Source organism: Salvelinus alpinus, chromosome 2 (assembly GCF_045679555.1).
Source record: "Salvelinus alpinus chromosome 2, SLU_Salpinus.1, whole genome shotgun sequence".
Classification (NCBI taxonomy): Eukaryota; Metazoa; Chordata; class Actinopteri; order Salmoniformes; family Salmonidae; genus Salvelinus; species Salvelinus alpinus.
Window position 1 is genome coordinate 90,390,248 of NC_092087.1, and position 15,134 is coordinate 90,405,381.

At 45.1% G+C, this 15,134-nt stretch overlaps 1 pseudogene; it reads left to right on the forward strand.

The window, feature by feature from the left end:
• Positions 1-463: 463 nt before the first annotated feature.
• Positions 464-14,138, forward strand: LOC139568183 (alpha-2-macroglobulin-like; annotated as a pseudogene).
• The last annotated feature ends 996 nt before the right edge of the window (positions 14,139-15,134 follow it).

The window sequence follows — 15,134 nt, forward strand, 5'->3', positions numbered from 1 at the left end:
ATTTGTCACATGCGCCGAATACAACAAGTGTAGACTTTATCGTGAAATGCTGACTTACAAGCCCTTAACCAACAGTGCAGTTCAAGAAGAAGAAAATATTGACCAAGTAGACTAAAATAAAAAGTAACACAATAACGAGGCTATATACAGGGGGCACCGGTACCGAGTCCACAGGCTAGTTGGGGTAATCATCATGTAGGTGGGGGCGAAGTGACTACGCATAGGTAACAAACAAACAGCGAATTGCAGCAGTGTACAAAAGTACGCGGAGTAATGATTTAGGATTCGAAGTTTCCATATGCATAGGCCTAAAAGTGTTTGGTCTTGATAAAAAACCCATATGTGCTTCAGCTGCCTTCCCAATGTTTGAAAATGCAAACATTTGACGGATAGAAAACATGTTGTAGACCTATGTTCCTGAATTACTGTACGCACCATGCTGCCTTGTTGACAATATGATCGCGCATTTGAAATGGCCGTTCAGTCTAATCGAACTCCCTGAATATCCAGCAGGTGCGAGCGCTTAGTAATTAGAAAAAAGTCCGCAACTAAGGATATTTATAGGGACATGACCGACGGGGAGATTTACGTTCGACTGAGTCCACAAACAACCCGCTGCGGTGAGTATGCCTAGGTCACAGGTGCTATAGCAACTTGTGTTGCAATCATATAGCCAAAACAACAATTTAAATAAAAAAACTTGCATCTGGTCTTAGCAACAGAATACTTTCTCCTAGTGCACGCTAGACACACTTTTGCAATCTGTGTTTGGCGCCCAGTTTGTAGCCCGATATATTGTAACTCGGTCTAGCCGTTAAACACTAACCTACATGCAATTGAGCCATTTTACCGACCTGTGTCTGCAGCCTGGTCTCATGGACTATACGTAACATAGTAAAAGTATATCTGCCAGACTGAAATCTGTATGAAATGGTAAGTTTGGTATTTTTACAGGAGACTGACAGCTACTCAAGGCAATAAAACTGACGTATAACATTTTGGGTAATAAGCAACTTCATCTACTTAGCTGAAAGGGTTAAGGTTAGCCAACCTGCTAATTAACTTTACTCCTAATGTTTAGCCTAGATAATGTTAGCTACCTAGCTCATGTTGGCCACAACAAATTGGAATTTGTAAAATGTACATTTTTAACATATCATATGAAATGGATGATGGATATTCACAAATGTAATACATATAAAATGTGATATCATACTAGAGTGTTTCAGTTTTGCGTACAAAATGATAGGACATGGTCTGAGACCAGGTTGGTGCCTGTTTGGTGTTGCTTGGGTAGATGCTTCTGATATGGTTTGCAGTTCCCAGGAAAGCATTTTAAATTCAATTGTTTGGTCTCTCACCCCCTTCCCTGTAGAATTGTATTTTATTAGCCAACCCTTAACCTAATTCTCCTAACCTGCTGTGTAAGTTCTAACCTTATAGGTGAATTCAATTGACAATCTGTATCCCATCTAGACACAACCTGTGTACAGTGCAGTAGGCAGGTCTTCCATGTAGGAATACTGGGTCATAACGGTGGTTTATTCTTCTCCTTTAGTCATGGTTCTTCCTGGGCTTCAGGTTTGGAGATGGATACTCTTTGCCTGCATTCACTGGCTTTGTGTCTGTCAAGAGACTCTAAGACCGTAAGTCAATCTGCACTCACAAGTTAGAATTTAGTGATCAGACTTGCTTCTCTCCTCTGGGTTTAATGTTCTTTTAGAGCAATTTTTCCATCTACTCTTTCTGCAGATCTTTATCCCCCTGTGTATTTCACCTGGCTTTGTGTTTAGAGGTATCCTGTCATTGGGTAGTGATTGTCCTGTTGCCGGGTGTGTTCTCTGTAGGGTTTACATGGTAGCCATTCCTGCAGTGATCCAGGCAGGCTCAGAGGCCAAGCTTTGTGCCAGCCTTCTGCAGCCCAACGAGACCCTGGTCATGACCGTATCTCTGATGGCCGACGGGCAGAACAAGAGACTTCTCCACCAGAGTTCTGACCAAGAGTTTCACCGCTGTTTCCAGTTTCAGGTCAGCCCAGCACTGGTGGACATCTAGAGCCATTCCAATAAGAGTGTACTGCTCAGCTGTGATGCAATGCCAGCTTATTTTATGGGAAATGTCAGTGGTGGCCTACCAGAACTTTTCTGTGATTCAGGCTCCAATTTGTACCAGGTTTTGATTGAATGCTTGTATATACTATCGAGACTTACATTACGCTGAGTGCATAATGTGATCCCTGCAGGAGTTAAACGCTCTACCTTGAAGTTGCTAGTGGCACGCTCTTACCAGCTGGGCCACACGGCACCACATTTTTAATGTCCTTTGTTATCGGTCCGTTAGTTCACCGGTGTTGCCCTGTTTCCGTCCCTGACAGGCCCCTCACGTGAAGAGCGACAAAGTGCAGAACTTTAAGGTGGAGGTTCGAGGGGAAACATTTCTATCCACAGAGGAGAGAAGGGTCATGATCAAACCCTACAGCCCCATGACGTTCATCCAAACGGACAAACCAATCTACAACCCAGGACAAACGGGTAATGTTACAGCCGGTAGTCTGGTTGCTAAGAAACAGGACAATTGGGTGTTGGCGTGTTCTGTAATGGTTTATTCCGGTGCTTTGACCTTTTTGGGCCCCTGACCCCATTTTGATATCAACAGTTTTCCACGACCCCACCATGTTCCCTTTGTTTATTTGAGGCTGTAACAGTATTACAATGAAGTACTGTCAGACTGAAATCTGAAGGAAGATTTGTGAAATGCATCAGGCAATAATTGTGTAGAAAAGAACACTATCATTGCTGGCAATGCTCTTCCCCAGTCTGTTCTAACGAGTCATGCGTGGCTTATGAGGATTGTAGAGGGAAACGGTAGAAATACCGGGTGAAAGATGATGGTAATCTGGGAACCTTGGGATTATGAGGAAGTTGTCTGAAATGATGCTTCTAATATTCTTATTGTTCGTCTTGTCATTGGCTTTTTACAGTGCATTTTAGAGTCGTCACCTTGGATACCCATTTTAGCCCCGTCAATCAGCTGGTGAGTTGAAAATATACGATTGACAATAGTATTTTAAGTCAGTCTCTACTATTTCAAACCAAGATGCAGAAGTGTCACAATACTGTGATGGACATAGCAGTCTGGTATTATGTACAGCACTCAACCAGCCAGGACATGGGGCTTCCATTCATATAGGTCAGACTGGAATGAATGGGATCATCTCTTCCTGAGATTGAATTGCAAATGCTACATGTGATGTTTACGTTAAGCGACCAAGCCAATCACCTGTCTAGTTCCTATAGTTGTAGACAGCTATGCGCCTCTGTTTTGGCATTGGTTTCATTAACAACTCCATCTCTTGTCTTTGCCCTTCACAGTACAACATTGTGGAACTTGAGGTAAGATCCTTGTTAGTGTAAAGAATGCAGCATTATGACTCCCCCAGCTAGCTAGGTCCTCATATCCACCTACTGTAGGAGTTAGCTAAATACTTCCTATCAGCATTGTGATCTGGGCCCCCTTCAGTAGATGAATGTTGCAGATAGAACTGACTCCTTGTCCTGTATACTGTTGTGAACTTTCCACATCGTTGTGTCCTGCTGAACATTCCCCTTCCTATGACCCAACAGGATGTTAATCACAACCGGATTGGACAGTGGGTCAACACTACATCCAGTGGCAGCATTCTGCAGCTTTCTCACCCCCTGAACTCTGAAGCACCTGTAGGATCCTATACCATTGTAGTGTGGATTGGTGAAGAGAAAATCTACCACAACTTCAAGGTAGAACAGTATGGTAGGTGGAGTTTCTCTTTCATGCTTGGTAATGTTGAATCAATGCATCACAACCCTGGAACATTCTGGAGTTGACTGCTGTTCTTTTTATCTGTAGTTTTGCCCAAGTTTGAGATCCAAATGAACCTCACGGACAAGATCAGCGTTGTTCAGGAAGAGTATGAAGTGAAAGTGTGTGCAAAGTGAGTAAACACTATTGGTGAATTGCAATGTACTCTAGTTACAAGGTGATGTAGTGGAGTTACACATGTCATTAATAATCTCATTACGCTGAGGCAGACCTGGGTTGAAATACTATTGGAAGTATTTAATTTACCTTCACAGTTCAAATTAAGGATTTGGCTCTTTGAAAATACAAGTAAATGACATTTTATTGGTTACAACACGTGTTTAGTACATGTTGCGGGTGCAGCAATATGTAACAATTTCACATATGCCTAATACACACATCTAAGGAATGGAATTAAGAATAGATGGTCAATGTCAGAGGTATAGAATACAGTATATACATACGAGATGAGTAATGCAAGGTATGTAAGCATTATTAGTGACCAGTATTTCAAGTCTGTAGGCAGCAGCCTGTGCTAGTACTGTAGCTTAATTTGATAATACACTTGGAAATTGTTATGCATTTGAGGATGCTCAAATACACTTATTTAAATATAAAATCCTTAAATATGCATGTGGTCTACATTAATGACATGCTACTGCGCAATGTCTTAAAATACTGCTACAATCCCTGAGATTATGTACGGTGGCATTTTACATGAGCAGTGCTGTTCTAGGATCAGGTCCCACCCTGACATGTGACCTTGTTCATTATGATCTGTAGTTAAAACTGATCCCGTTCTGAGGCTCTATGAATACAGGTCCAGATTCATTGACCGTGTTAAATGCGTGACTTCAAGCCTGCGGGAATGCATAAGCCTTTAGGTCTCGTGTTTTTAATATGATAATTGGATGTAGGAAGTTGACACTTGTCTTGTTGTGAATTGAAATCAGATACACGTATAGGCAGCCTGTACCTGGTAAAGCAGGGGTCAAGTTGTGCCGACTCTTGGTGGACAATGCAGTGATACCAATAACAATCGATGAGCGAAATCCACAAGGAGTTCCTGATTACACACCTCCATGCCACAAAGAGTCAATAGAGGTTTGTATGCTTTCCTAAAACTAGTAGTGCTGTTTTTACCAACATATTACATTTTGAATGGGATTTAAATCTATTTGTGTGGTTCTGCTTGCTTTTCCTAGATGGACCATACTGGCTGTGCTTCTTATGTCTTCAACATGGCCATTTTCACAAAGAATGCAGGAGAGAAATTGCTGGGAGACGTGTATAGTTTCCATGCAGAAGTACAGGAGGAGGGGACAGGCGAGTCCTTTATGAGATGCATCATGTCGTTTCCTCAATACAAACCCTTCATTTCACTTCAGCTGATGGCGACGTAACTATTGCCTGTTTCATTAGATCAGGGTTTCCCTAACTGTCCTGGGGTTCCCCCTGGGTTTTGGTTTCTGCCCGAGCGCTACACAGCTGACTGAAATAACCGTCTCATAGTGTAGTTTTGATTAGAATCAGCTGTAGTGCAGGAAACTACAAGGTGCACCCAGGGGGGGGGGGGGGTCCAGGACTGAGTTTGGGTTCCTCTGCGTTGGGAAGAAAGAGCTTTATGACCGTTGGTGCTGCAGCAGGGTTTTATATAATGCTGTTTTCTGGTTTTAATTTTCTGTTTAAGCTGCACTGCAGTTCAGTTTCTGCATGGTGTTGGTACTGGTAATTGTGAAATATACCATCCTGTTTTCATTTGACAGGTGTGACACTGTCAGAGGAAAAACGCATTGAGCTCTCCTATGTGATTGGTGAATTCACATTTGTTGACACGCCCCAAATCTATGAGCATGGATCAATTATCGAAGGCAAGGTAAGTCCAAATGGTGTTCCTGTTGCATTGTGGAAGCTAGTTTGTCCTGCTTCCTGAACTAGCAGTATGTGGTAGGTAATGATGACGTATGTAGTGTCACTTCATTCATACAACACCTTTTCCTCAGATAAATGCTGTTCGCTTTAACAACACACCCATCTCTGACATGTTAGTCTACCTGTTTGAGGAGAAAGGCTGGTCCTCATATCTACGACTACAGAACCTAACCACGGACAGTCGTGGTATTGCCAGGTTCTCCGTCAACACAACCAGTCTGCCCAAAGAGAATATTAACCTCGTAGTAAGTATGATTCCTTCTAGGTTTGACAGACTTTATACTCCATGCCAGTGTCCTGGAGACCGTAAGGGGTGCATGTTTAGTTTCTTGCCCACACAGCTGAAGTCAAATAATGAACTCTTCCTTAAGATTTGATTATTTGAATCAGACCGCTTGGGGTCCCCAGGACAGTAGGGGAAACGCTGCCCTAAGGTCATGACCCTAACATGCTATGACCAGGATGGGCTAGGGGGAAGTAAGTTGGATCTGTTACCATATTGCTTCCTGTCATCCTCTCAGATCCCCACTGTATATAGGACACGGTCTAGGGGGTGATTTAGGATTGGGCCTTCAGTTAGACTCTCCCTTTTGTTCCTTTCCAGGTGAGCGACACCCCACAAGCAGAGTTCCCAGGATACAGGGTCCCCTATTTCAACAGAGGGCAACACCTACTCTCACTGATCCAGCCCGCTGCCCCTGACAGTAAACCGTCCAGCTCCCTGGCTATTCAGAAGGTGGAGAAACCACTGGCATGTGGGCAGGCGGTGTCAATCACCATCCGCTATGCCATCGTAGGGGAGACTGTCCCAAAGGGCTCTGTGGCTGTCCTCTACCTGGTGAGTAGAACCAGGAACAACCTGCAAACCCACGGTGCCTCTCAAAAAGCACCATATTTCCTAGTTGCGCTCCTTTAGTCCAGGATCATTTCAGACATTGCCCCTGCCACACTTTCAAAGGATGTTCCTTTACTACACCAATACTCCTAATCAACCACTGTAACCCAACCTAGCTCATGTTACAAATTGGACTTTGTTGAATATATATATTCAGAAAATTCGCAACCTATATAAAATGGATGATGGACATCCACAAATGAATACATGCGTAACATATCATACTAATTGGAGTGAGTCCAGGTTGCAACGTCTCCTCTCTGTTGCTGAGAACTGTTCCCTTTCCCTCCAGGCCTTATCCAGAGGGGTCATAGTTCAGCATGGACACATCAATGTTACTGTGCAGCAGGACAGTCCTGGTGAGTGAGTTTCATGATGTGATTCTGAACGTTCTGGAAGGTGCTCGATGACAGTGACCTGCTCTTGCGTTGCAGTAGCTGAGGGTGACGTCACCTTGACGTTGGCAGTGGTTCCAGAGATGGCGCCGGTGGTTCAGCTCCTGGTGTACAGTATGCTACCCAGTGAGACTGTCATCGCCCACAGCATGAACTTCCCCACTGAGAAATGCTTTAGGAACAAGGTGTGCGCAGGAGTCTCATATCCCCAGTGACTGATTTTCTGAAAGGTGTCCAGTATTTCCAGACTGTATCATACCTGGAGTAATGGTATCTGATGTGTGTGCCAGGTGTTGGTGGAGTTCTCTCCCTCCAACGCTGTCCCAGGGGAGGCGAACACCCTGCATCTCTCTGCCCAGCCCGGTTCCCTCTGTGGCCTCGGTGCTGTGGACCAGAGTGTTGGCATCATGGAGCCAGGGAAGAGGCTGGATGCTGACAAGGTAACGGAGCTCACTGAAGTGAACTACAGTGGTACCAGCATACCTACTGTTTTGGTGGTGCTGGGAATACAACCAGTGACTACAGCAGACATGGAGTGGATCTGTTCACTGGGGAGCATTTATCAAATGTGATGGGACTCATTCTCTGGCTTGAGGCCCACTTTCTATTGACTCTCAGTAACTGGAAAGCACCTCCTTATTGATGTTCTGGGTTGATGGGACAACGTTCTAAACGTTTAGCAATGGAAAACAAAATGGAGTTTTTCCACCAGGTAGTCGTTTCAGTCTGTTCTGTTTGGTCCCCAATGAACAAGGTAATTTCACACCTCCCCGTTGTCCCTTTCCAGATATTTGATTTGTTACCGGTCAAGGAGACGACCTATATTCCCTACGAGCTTGAAGATCCAGTAGCATGTTTACGTGTTAGACCAAGGAGATTCATAATACCACACCCATATGGACCGTCTGAGATGACAAATGATCCTTATGCAGTTTTTCAGGTAAATATTTCTGCCCTGTTTTGTCAACTTGAAGCCTCTTTTCTTTCTGGGAAGAATCAGTCCCCATTCTGTTACAATGTGTTCATCTTACACTGTTAAACTTAATAGAATTTATTAATAAATTGTTTCTGCTCTTTCTAGACGCTGGGACTGAAGCTAGCGACTAACCTGGATATAAGAGTACCTTCCTGCCTCAGTTACCAGGGGAACCAGTACTATCGCTCCTATGGTGAGATGTCCTTACCAACCCTTATTCTCATTGCCAAGTCTAATGAATCTTGGGTTATGGATGACCTTTTTGTTAGAATAAGCACAGCATTCAGTCCATTTTAACTTGACAATAATGGCCATGTTTTGTGTTAGTAGCTTACAGCCATATGGCTAGGCCTGGATCAGCAGGTCCTAGACTTGAAATGGCTGTGGCTGGTGGACTTGCCGCTCCACCTCCGCCACCCATACAGACGGTCCGTACATTCTTCCCTGAGACATGGATTTGGGACCTTGTGGAAGTTGGGTAAGTGCTCTGCACAGTGAGGCTGACCTCTGGTGAAAGCCCTCTTAGCTCTTGCCTCATATCCAAACAGTAGTGGTGTAGATTAGGACCCTGAACCTCTGTAAACTGTAGGCCAGCTTTCTCTTAGGAAAGACCCTTTGACCTCAATGGGTGTCCCTGGTTAGATAAAGCTTAAATGGATTTGTAACAACAAACGGTGTTGAAATTAGTCCTTCTCTATTGGACACTTGGTGGCTTTCTGTTTGAACTCTGACCTCTGTATTCCAGGGAGTCTGGATCAGCAGATGTCCCCCTGACAGTCCCAGACACCATCACCACCTGGGAGACTGAGGTCTTCTGCCTGGCCCCCAGTGGCTTCGGTCTGGCTCCTCTGGTGGAGCTCACGGTCTTCCAGCCCTTCTTCCTGGAGCTCACCCTGCCCTACTCAGTCATCCGGGGAGAGCACTTTGAGCTGAAGGCCACTGTGTTTAACTACCTCTCCAAGTGCATCGTGGTACGACACTGCACCGGGATGGTTTCTTGAGTTGTATTGTTTTTGTCGTACCGTGTTATCTTACGACGCGTTCCTCTTTGGCAGGTTTCTGTGACTCCAGCTCTTTCCTCTGACTACACTCTCACACCCTTGCGTGATGTCCGGGACTCCTCGTGCTTGTGTGCCAATGGACGAAAGACCTTCAGTTGGACAATGGCCCCCTCTGTCCTGGGTTAGTCTTCGTTCAACTGTTCAAACGGCAGAATGGATGTCAACCTGAGTTGTGTACTGTCACCGTATTGGATGGTGTGTAACCTGCGCTGTACTGTGTGTAGGGGTTTTGAACGTGTCCGTTAGTGCGGCGGCTGTCCAGTCCCACACTGCGTGTGACAACGGGGTTGCGAACGTACCGGAGAGAGGACGCGTTGACACGGTCACACGGAGCCTGCTGGTGAAGGTATGTAGTCTACTGCTGTGGGAGAACTAACGTTAGGTTGCACAGATACTGTCTAGTGTAACTGCCTCTGAAATGAATCCCTCTCTTCCTCCAGGCTGAGGGAACAGAGAAGAGCCACACCTACAACTGGTTGCTGTGTCCTACTGGTCAGTAATGAATCAACGTTGAATGTTCACGGTGGTTGACGTGATCGTCTTCATTCAACTCATCTTTGTGTCCACAGGAGAAGCTCTGACGGAGGAGGTGGAACTGCAACTCCCCCAGAACGTGGTGGATGGTTCTGCTAGGATTTCCCTCTCAGTTCTGGGTAAAATACACCCCTGTGTAGTGGTGGGAAGACAACCCTTCGCCTGTGACGCTGCTGTTTGCTGAAGAGGACAGTCTGTAACAGAAGTCCCTTGTTTCTCTGTAGGGGACATCCTGGGTCGGGCCCTCAACAACCTGGATGGACTGTTGCAGATGCCGTATGGGTGTGGGGAGCAGAACATGGCCCTGCTCTCCCCCAATATCTACATCCTGGAGTACCTGAGGAACACAAAGCAGCTCACGCCAGCCATCCTAGACAAGGCTACCAAGTTCCTCACTAGTGGTAGGAGAGTCCCTTTAAAATCTGTCTTGATTAGACACCAAATCCACAAACTGGGCTGAATTTGTCCAATTAGAGGATTTAGTTTTCCATTTTTAAAGTGTTTCTCCACGGTGTACCCTGCTGTCATGGTAACGATGGAGCTGCATAACGGATGATATCAATGTCTTAACATAACATCACTGACCCAACACATGGTTTCCTACTGAAGTCATTTGATGGTAGAATATAGACACTGTCTCATAGCACCCTATTCCTTATATAGGGCAGGACTCTCCAACCCTGTTACTGTCCTGTAGGGTTTCACTCCAACCCTAATCTAGCTCCCCTTCTAATAATTAGCTGGCTGAATGGGGTTAATTACAACTTGGTTGGAGGGTAGCTCTCCATGAACAGGGGTGGAGAGCCCTGATATATTGGGGCACAACTCTGGGAATGGAACAACCGCTTGGTCACTGTTCATGCTAAAACCCCACCGACAGGTTACCAACGGCAGCTGAACTACAAGAATGCTGATGGTGCGTACAGCACGTTTGGACAAGGCTTGGGGAACACCTGGTGAGTACTTGGCTTGTTTTTCACCTACTGGTGGCTTCAATGAAGCATTGACCAATCAAATGGCATCTCTGGCATGGAGACGATGGATTGGACAGTTGCCGTGTGATGTCATGACTTGGAGCGTGACGATATTATGTCGGGGCTTTTAAATGAATCCATTTCTTTCTTCAGGCTGACTGCTTTTGTCTTGAGATCCTTTGGCAAAGCCCAGTCTTTCATCTATGTTGACCCGGCAACGATGGAGCAATCCAAGACTTGGTTGGAACGTCAACAAGGCAAACATGGCTGTTTCAGAGCTTTAGGGAAGCTCTTGAACAACAGAATGAAGGTATTTTATATTGCTAATAAACTGGTTGTTTCGTCAGACCAGACATAGTTTGATTTCAACAGGCTAGATGCAGTTAGTGTGACATTGTTTTCTAGGGTGGAGTGACGGATGAAGTCACACTGACTGCTTACATCACTGCTTCAATGCTGGAGCTCAACATGTCCGTGTCGGTAAGTAGCTTCACTCCATGGAACCGTTTCTCACAACGTCATTACAGGCAACTCATTTAGCCTCCTGTATGACATCAGTCTTACATCAACTGTCATTTACAGCTTCTACGATGTAGTGAAGTCATTTCTCTGCAAGTAGCCTATGACATAACATAGAATGGGCGTTACGTAAGCAGATCTGAATGGTGTAGATCTGTTACTACTGATATTAGGCTCCAGCTTGAATCTCTCTAGTCTGGTCCCAGATCTGTTCGTGTTGTCTGATTTTTCAGCTTTATTTTAAGAGTCCCATCCCTCTTTAGCATGGGACCTCTGCATATACACAAATTATACCCTTTACAAATGCAACGTAATAAAATGCACAAGATTTACAAGGAAAAACAATCCCGTTCCTCAGCAAAAAGTGTTCCCTAATTAACAATTTGAACTGCCTGAGGCCCCAGAACAGCAAGTTGAATGGAACCCAGTCCAAACTGATCTGGGACCAGGCTGGCTTATCTTAATGTGCTGCTGTCATTCTGTGCTCTAGGATCCTGTTGTGGACCACAGCTTGTCTTGCCTGAAGAACTCCACCAGTGATTTGTCCAACACCTACGCTACTGCTCTGCTGGCCTACACCTTCACCCTGGCAGGTGACATGGAGACACGGGCCCGGCTTCTGCAGCACCTCGACACCATCTCATTTCAAGAGGGTGAGCTATATCCTGGTCCGAGATCTGTTAGCGCAGTCTTTCCTTGATTGAGCATGCCTGGATAATGGAGTAGTCCCAAAAGTGCAAACACTCAGACCATCTGGCGCTCCAGATAGGCCCAATAAAATTATTAATTTTAAATTATTGTTAAGAAAAATAATATTGTTTGAACTTGCTCATTAAAATTGTATTTGGCAGGAAATGAATTGGGGAGGTCAGAACTTTGTATTGGGATGAATAAGCTAGTTCTTATTCTGGCATGTGTGTGTGCTCCTCAACCCTCAGGGGGTCTCCTGCACTGGTCCCAGTCCTCCTCGGAGACCTTACCCTCCCTGGAGGTGGAGATCAGCTCCTACGTTCTGCTGGCGTCCCTCAGTGCCTCTTCTCGGTCTACCTCTGACCTGGGCTACGCCTCCCGCATCGTCAGGTGGCTGGTGAGGCAGCAGAACGCCTACGGAGGCTTCTCCTCCACCCAGGTATACTTCCCAAACATTGTAACTTTGACTTGTATCAGACCACAGGTCATGTGTTCTTCATGTCCAACCTGGTGAGGCTCACTTCCACTGGTACAGAGCCTAGAAACCATCATAATGAATGGAATTGGGATTTAGTCACTTTAGCAACTGTTCAATGTGAGGAAAATAATCAACCCTTCAAAATGGTGTCTTTAATTTTGAACTGATTGTCCTGTGGTCTGTATGTGTAGGACACCGTGGTGGCCCTCCAGGCCCTGGCTCTCTACTCCACCAGGGTGTTCAGTAGAGGAGCCAGCACAGTGACGGTACGGTCTCCCAGTGGGGAACGGTGCCTCTTCCATGTCAACCAAAACAACAAGCTTCTGTACTAGGAGAGGGCGCTGCATGACACAGAAGGGAAGTACAGCGTTGAAGTGAAGGGCAGTGCTTGTGCCTCAGTGCAGGTCAGTGAATACACATCTCTCCTCCCAGTCCTGTGGCGCAAGATGCACTGTAATACACATGACAGGGAAGATGTTTCTTCTGGCTCATAAAACGTTTGTATTTGGACAGGATGGTTTCCCTGACTTCCTCTTCTCTATCCCAGGTGGTGGTCCGCTACAACGTCCCTACTCCTACCAGAAGCACAACGCTCAGTATCCAGGTGACTCCAGAGGTGGACTGCAACAGCAAGTCTTTGAGACCCAGAGTCACGCTGAAGCTCGAGTCTCGGTAAGAATGAAGGACCTGTCTTGTATTCACCTCGTTTGCCGGTGTTATCTTGGCGCGTGTCTTACAGAATGGATTTGACCCAAATGAATTAGTTTCGTTATACCCGTTTATAGGTTATTGACCTTCTAGTTGGTACCTCTGCTTGGATCAGTCGGAATGCTTAGCCGGCAGCCTGGTCTTTATGGCTAAAACAATCCAAGCATTTGTCAATCATGTCTTTCTCAGATATCGTGGAAAGGAGCTCACCACCAATATGATTATAGTGGATTTGAAAATGCTCTCTGGGTTTTCTCCAGATCCAGACTCTTTGGGGAGGGTGAGTTGTTGTGGTGTGACCTTTATCCATGGAGGTCTTGCCTCATCGGTGTCCCTTTTTTAAGGCTCAAGGTTTTTTTGTCCGTACAATGTCAATGACTTGTCTTCACAGCTGAGGGGTTCGAGTCAAGTGGATCGTGTTGATATCAAAGATGACCATGTGTTACTGTACTTGACAGAGGTGAGGTGAAAACCATGGTTCAGTTTGAAATGTTTCACATGGCGCTCTATAATGGGCTTCATTTAAAAATAATATATTTTGCTGTATCTGTCAGCAAAGCTGAAATACAGAAACTTCTGCTTAGATCGTTTAATGACCCATATGTTTGTTTCTCTCCCAACAGCTGACATCACTATTTCCTTTCCACATCACCCTGGACATCATACAGGAGTTCCCAGTACAGAATCTAAAGCCAGCAGTGGTCAAGATCTATGACTACTACCAGCCAAGTAAGTTGATCTACTAACCCTCCCCAAAATGTTATTTTCCCCTCTTCTGAGGAACATTTGGTCAACTTGTTTTCATTTACTGAGACTAACCTGTCTTACGGTTACAGGTGACCAGGCTGAGACAGAATACGTCTTCCCTTGCAAGTAGGGGTTCCAAGCTGGTGAGCTGCTTTAAATCTGGACTTATTGGTGATGAATTGAGTTCTAGGTGACTCGTATACTATAAATGATTTAGGGAGCCAGTCTTCCTTTAATCTAAATGCTGGTCAGTTTGTTAAAGGATTCATTAAATGTACTTGCTCCTCGACAGATGGAAGAAGATGCCATTGAGGTCACACCTGCAACCCTTGAGACGTCTTTCAAGTGCTGAAGTAAAACTATGGAACTGCAAATAAAGCTTTTCATTAGAACCCTTTTCTGGAGTATTTTGTCACTGAGGTGAATATTGTGAGGCAGTGTTGTTCATCCTGGGGCTCATGAAGCAATGTGATTGGGGGTACAGTAAACAGAGCAGCTCTCTGGAGGTATAGTTTCCATCTGTGCTGTTAATCAGGGTCGCCAACTGTACAAAGGTGTAAATATTGTACACAACTTTGGGTTCTCATCTCTTTTGTTCCTCAGTCTGTGACATGGAGGCCTGGTTCTTTTAGTTCTCATCAGGGAATGGGTCAGGACATATTACCACTAAATGACATTAATGTCTTACAAGAGCATGAGTCCTGGCTGTGATCTCCTGATGAATGGTGTGGACAAGGCAAGATGTGGTGGTAAACACCTCACAAATCAATGAGATTAACAGAACAATTGATGACCCAACAGATACTATATAGAGCCCTACTGACAACACGACTCACTAAATTCTATGAAAGAAACGTATGCAAACATGCTGTGAAAACAGTACTTTTTTAAAAAGCAGTGGTTATGGCCTGACAATGGGAAAGAAAGGAGGTGTTCTGGGTTGTCAAACTAAGCCATCGCTCTACTTTAGATGGCGGTACAATACCAGATGTTTTGGTTCAGAAGATTTAACGAGCCCTCTTGATTGGACAGTACGCAACAATAGATCTGCCAGGCAGTGGTCACCAAACCACCCTGTAGTCTCCTGGGGGAACTCAATCACTTGTGGCACTGAGCTTTACTCACATTGTTAATTCCAAATGGACCTCTGACCCCGACACGTCTTAGTCACTCTGGTATATCTGCAAGGATTATTGTAGGTAGTCTAGTGGTTAGGGTGTTGGGCCAGTAACAAAGGTTGCTAGATCGAATCCCTGAGCTGACAAGAATCTGTCGTTCTGCCCCTGAACAAGGCAGTTAACCCACTGTTCCTAGGCTGTCATTGTAAATAAGAATTTGTTCTTAACTGACTTGCCTAGTTAAAGGATAAATTAACAAAATTGTCAGGT